This window comes from Arvicola amphibius, chromosome 3 (genome assembly GCF_903992535.2).
Source record: "Arvicola amphibius chromosome 3, mArvAmp1.2, whole genome shotgun sequence".
Classification (NCBI taxonomy): Eukaryota; Metazoa; Chordata; class Mammalia; order Rodentia; family Cricetidae; genus Arvicola; species Arvicola amphibius.
Window position 1 is genome coordinate 111,918,433 of NC_052049.1, and position 6,028 is coordinate 111,924,460.

At 41.3% G+C, this 6,028-nt stretch overlaps 1 non-coding gene across 1 annotated transcript; it reads right to left on the bottom strand.

The window, feature by feature from the left end:
- Positions 1-1,087: 1,087 nt before the first annotated feature.
- LOC119810889 lies at positions 1,088-1,190 on the bottom strand. Its single transcript, XR_005284831.1, has one exon. It is a non-coding gene; the product is annotated as a U6 spliceosomal RNA (small nuclear RNA).
- Positions 1,191-6,028: the final 4,838 nt, after the last annotated feature.

A 6,028-nucleotide genomic window follows, 5' to 3' on the forward strand; every position in this document is an offset into this window, starting at 1 on the left:
TGGCAGTTCCAGGTGGCCTCCCTTTGGTGTGAGCCTCCGGAAGCTTCACACACTGTTTCTCAGGCCTCCCTACTTCATGGCTTTCGTTATTCTTAATTTAGACAAAAGGCTTTGCTTAGCCCTTTATGGTCTCATTCAAATGGGCTTTCATCTTTTCGCTAGAACTGTCTGTTTTTACTGTTTTGATCTCCACAGTTTTATTAAGTAATCCTTTAGCTTTTAAGAAAATTTGGGGTTTATTCTTATTTATTTTACTGGTTTAGGTTGGTCTTTTTTTTTTTTTTCTTTTTCTTTTTTTGCTTTTGCTTTTGCTTTTAAATGCAGAGACAGCAGTATTACAGAGAGGGAGGCCAGCAGGGTCCCCTAGACTGCTGAGGCGTGGCCTAGAAGCCTGGAAAACAAGAACGATAAGTGTGGGCCCCAGACAGTCCTCCTTGACTGATATTTCCATTAAAAATTATTCATTTCAGCCATATGGAGACTCAGAACAAATGGCTGTCACAGAGAAGATAAGATTAGCCCTCACAGCCCGGAGGACTTACCAGAACAGGGACTTTTAACTTATTTAACTTATTTGTGGGAGGGTTAGTGACATCTTGGTAAAACTGCTTTGACATGTGGCTACCTGATATGGCCTCTGTGTTCTAAAAGCAGCCATTACACCTTCTGCTGGCTCCCTCTGCCCAGTCACCCCACCCCAAGTTAGAAGCAGGAATCCACAGTAAGAAACATTCTAGATGGCAAGCCACCAGCCTATGACATTTTGACACAGCCCCGTCTGACGTGGCCTGTTCTCAAACTGGAGGATGGAGCCCTCCTTCCTGTTGCGTGGAACTTGCTTTTTTCAGACACACGAGCAACCTTTAAAAGCATAGTGTCCCCTGTGTTTTGAAATTTATGTAAATGGTTTCCCGCTATCTGTTCCACTCTGTCTCTGACATTTTCTGCCTCTGGGTTGCTTGAGAGAGCGACCCTATTGCTGGAGGAAGATGAAGTCAATTGCTCATTGCTTTTGTCTGCCGTCTGCTACTCCATCACACACAAGAGCCGGGGTTTGTTTGTTTTGTTTGGGGGTTTGCTTTTGCTTGAAAATATGGAGCGTGTCACAGATTTGTGTCACCCTTGCACAGGGACAACACTAATCTTCTCTGGGTCATTCCAGTTTTTCCCACACAGACCGCAGAAGCCAGCACTTGTTTTATATTTTTAGGGCAAGGGTTCATGTAACTCGTGTTAGTCTCAAACTCCACAGGTGGCTGATGGTGGCCTTGAACTTTTGATTCTCCTGCCTCCACCTCCTAAGTGTTAGGATTACACTCATATGCTCCCACTCTAAGGGCTGGTGCCAAACGCAGGGCTTAGAGCAAGACAGCAAGAGTGTTCTACTACATGAGCCACACAACCACCATGATTTACCCTCACGCTCCTGAAGGAGGACACAGGCCGGCTCAGATCCTCGTTAGGACTCCAGTTTTCTAATTTTTGTCCAATCCAAGGGGTTCAAAACTCTACCACCTTGTTCTAATTGTATCAAAGAGATGGAGCAAGTTTTTGTGTAATTGTTATTTGTTCAAATATCTGCACCTGTGAATGGGCTTTTAAAATCTTTCTTCCCCCAGTGAATTCTTGTGAATTTTTGATTTGCTGATTTTAAAATTAAATGCTAGATTTTAATCTTTGTCAGTCTTTAAGTTTGAAAAAACATCTACCCCTACTCCATCACCCCTTGCTAACTGTGTATACAGTAGGTTTTTTTGTTTGTTTGTTTGTTTGTTTGTCTGTCTATTTTGAAACACGGCCTCACTATGTAGCCCTGGCTGACCTGGAATTTACTATGTAGCCCTGGCTGTCCTGGAATTCACTCTGTAGACTAGTCTGGCCTTGTGTCCACAGAGATTTATCTGCCTCTGCCTCCAGAATGCTAGGATTAAAGGTGGCGCCACTATGCCCCTCTAGTGTTTTTTGTTTGTTTTGTTTTGTTTGTTTTGTTTTTAAATCTCCTTAAACAGCAATCTATAATGTTGGAGTGATCAAATCCACTTATTTTGCACCTGAATTTCATGTTTTTTTTAAAAAATTTTTTCAGAGAAGCATTCACTCTGAGGTCCAGAGTTCTTTTCAATCCATTTTCCTATATTTGTATTTATAATTTTTCTCTTCACATTTAAGTCTTTATCCATTTGGATATTTTTTCTTCCATTTGGATATTTTTAAAAATAGAATATGAACCTAATTTAACTTATTTCCAAAGAAGTGGGCCATTTTTTTTTAAAGTCTTCACTAAGTAGCACACCCTTCCCCCTGCTTGGGACGCATCCCCTGTCATCTGCTGAGTTCTTTCACGGCCTTGTTTATTTAGCCTTGTTTCTGTTTATTAGATGTGTTTGTTTATGTGCGTCTACATCTGCTTCTGCTCTCCTACCCTGCCCCTTCAGTTTGTCTATCCAGTCCTTTGACAATAATACACTGCTTTTATTATTTTGACTTTGCAATCATCTTGAAGATCCAAAGCCCAAGTGTTGTTTCTTTGTTCTTTGGAAACTGGATTAGCTATTTGTGGCTCTCCATTCTCCTATGTAGATTTTATAATCAATTTAATTCCCTAAAATTCCTGCTGGAATTTAATTGAATGTAGAAATTAATTTTGGGTTAATAGATATCTTTCCAAGATGAAATCATCTCAAACATAGATACTGTGTTTCTTTTTATTTGGGCTCTTCAGTTAATAGCCTTTTGTGGCATTTGTTTTCCTCTGTGGTCTTGGGCCTTCTTTCTCAGTTAATCCCTTAGACCTTTCACTGTTACTGTGAGAAGTCGGTTTGCTCCATTTGGGGGAACCTAGAGTAAGTGGATGCAATTGTAAAATTGAAAGACATTTCACCACAATTACTGAAGACTGCTCCCTTTCCATCCCAAATTCCCCTCTATCACCCGAGCTTCAATGTCGACTAAGCCTGAGCGCTCACAGGTACTGGGCCCCAGAAAAGGGGAACTGGAGATGGAGACATGTCTATCTGCGGTCATAGGTAATAAGTAAGTGGCTACCCCGTGACTGGTTAAGGTCACTTGCTGCCTGGTGACTAGTTACCTGAATGCCCTCTGGGAATTCCAAGATGTCTGCTGTGCTTCCTGAATTAGAGATGGAGACACAAGTACACAGACAGAGGTAAATCAGTTAATTAGTAAAGAGGCTGAAAAGACCGCTCAGCAGTTGAGAGCACTTGTTCTTTCAGAGAACCTAGTTTAGATTCCCTGCATCCACAGAGTGTTCTACAACCATCTATAACTCCAGTCCTGGGAATACGGGACACACATGCAGGCAAAACACTCACTCATTCATATATATATTAAAAGGAGCTAATCAGTAAAGAAAAATACTTTTTGTTTTTTTATTTTGTTTATTTGTATTCATGTGCATGTGTGTGCCTGTGCCTCTCGGGCTTTATGTGCACAATTTGCATGCAGTGCCTGCAGAAGCCAGAAGAGGGCATTATAAACCCTGCAACTGGAGTCAGGCAGTTACAAGGTCCTCTGCAAAAGCAAACACTCTTAACCAATGAGCCACACATTTCCAGCCCCCAAAACACTTTTCATGTTCATTAGACTTTGCAATTTAAAAAAATATATACTTATTTTGAGTTCTCACCCAAAGTACATGTGTTTAATAAATTTTAAATTTTTATTTTTATCTATTTTTACGAGTATGAGTATTTTGCCTGTACCATGTGTATAGGCAGTACCATGAGTATTTTGGGGTACCACGTGAGCTCCTGGTGACCTTGAAGGCCATCAGATCCCCTGGAAATGGAGTTAAGACAGTTGTGAGATGCCATGTGGAAGTAGGGACTTGAACCTGAGCCTTCTGGGAAAGCAGTCAGTACTCTTAGCCACTGAGCCATCTCTCCAGTCCCTAATTTATACACTTTTTACACTTATTTAAGAGAGAGAGAGAGAATAGGTCAGAGGACAACTTGCAGGAATAGGTTTTTTCTTTCCACCATGTGAATCCCAGGGATGAAAAAGACATATATTTGTAATTTTATTTTGTTTCTTAATTTCTTACCTTCTTTTTGTTTGTTTGTTTAGTTTTTTGAGACAGAGTCTCACTTTGAAGTCTTGTCTGACCTAAAATTTGGTATGTAGCCAGGCTGACCAAGAATTCATGGAGATTTTCCACCCCTACCTTCCAAGTGTTGGTATTAAAGGTTCCCACAACCAGCTATTTTATTGCTCTCCCGCAACCCCAAGAAAGGGTTTCTCTGTGTAGCCCTGGCTGTCCTGGAATTCTCTCTGTAGACCAGCCTGGCCTCAAACTCACAGTGATGGGCCTGCTTCTGCCACTGTCGTGCTGGAATTAAAGGTGTGTGCCACCACATAGTTTATTGTATTGTTCTTAAAAAGAAATCTCACTAACATGTGAATAACCACCCCTCAAAACCTGGATTTATTTTTTTTAAACCTGGATTATTTTTAAAAGATTTATTTATTTATATTATGTATGAGTGCTCTATCTGCATGCACACCTTTATGCCAGAAGAGGGCATCAGATCCCACTAGAGATGGTTGTGAGCCACCACATGGTTTCTGGGAATTAAACTCAGGACCTCTGGAAGAGCAGCCGGTGCTCTTAAGTGCTGAGCCATCTCTCTAGCTCCAGGATTTTGTTTGTTTGTTTTTTGTTTTTCGAGACCTGGTACCTCTGTGTGACAGCCCTAGCTGTCCTTGAACTCTGTAGACCAGGCTGGCCTCAAACTCACAGAGATCCTCCGCCTGCCTCTGCCTCCCAAGTGCTGGGATTAAAGGTGTGCGCCACCACCACTCGATGTAATTTTTTTAAGCTCATTTATTTGTGTTGGACTTTCTCAGAAAGTTTTATTTTTTCTTTTCTTTTTTCTTTTGAACTTATTTAAAAGACTTTTTGAAAAAGTTCTTTTCATCGGGTTTGTCAAAACATAGCCTATAGACTAAATCAATTTTGTTTTTTAAGTTGTTTAGCTGGAAGAAGCCTCATGCGTTCATTTACATATCGGATGTGTCTGTTTTCACATCAGGACAGACACTGAAGTCCACAGAGCCGAAAAGATTTTCTATCTGCCCCTTGATAAGAAAAAGCTTGCCAATATCTACCTTTGGTTTATTTTGGTTTTCTGTTTGTTTTGTTTTTGAGATGGGGTCGCCTGTACACAAGGCTAGCCTCAAACTCGCTACGCAGAGGAGGAAGATGTCAAATCCCTGATCTTCCTGCCTCTACCTCCTAAGTACTAGGATAACAAGCATGAGACACCATGCCTGGCCTGCCAGTTCTTCTTTAAAGAGATTAATAATTAATTTAGCACCTTTTGATAGAGAACTCTCACATGACTGTCATGAATCCATCTCATTAGCATATTTTTTTCATCCCCGTATGATAACCTACCCTGAAGCACACGGGTCTTAGGCACACAGCTTAAGGAAGGTTTCCCATCTGCACACACTAAGCATCATCCTGAGCAAGCTCGTGAATCCTCCAGCACTCCAGTGGCCCTCGCAATCCCCTACTGATGAATATCACTGATCTCCTCACTCCCAAGGTAGCAATTCCGAACTCGTGGCTCCTGCCGCCCACGCTGTGCCTCAGAAACAGAATCATTCCGTCCCTAGCATTACGAGTCTGACATTTCACTCCACAACATACGGCCACTGTGCTCTGCACAGCAGCAGCTAAATTTTTAATGTTCCTCAGCACTATGTTATTTAGAAAACTAGGTATTGTTCTTAGTATAGTATTACATTCAATTAATATCCTGAAGTGGCTTATGCTTGTATTTGTAAACAAAGCAGCCTAAAAATCTCCTTACATCTTATGTTCTCCGGCTCCTTCAGAACATTTGCTGTAACATTTAAAGCACGCTACGTCAGGTTCACGAAATGGCTCGGACAGCTTTCCCTCTTTTCTATTTTTGAAACAATTGATGTTAGATACCAATTTGGTCGGCCGTTGAACCCAGGCCTTCACACACACTAAACGTGCCTCTTATGGCTGAGCTCC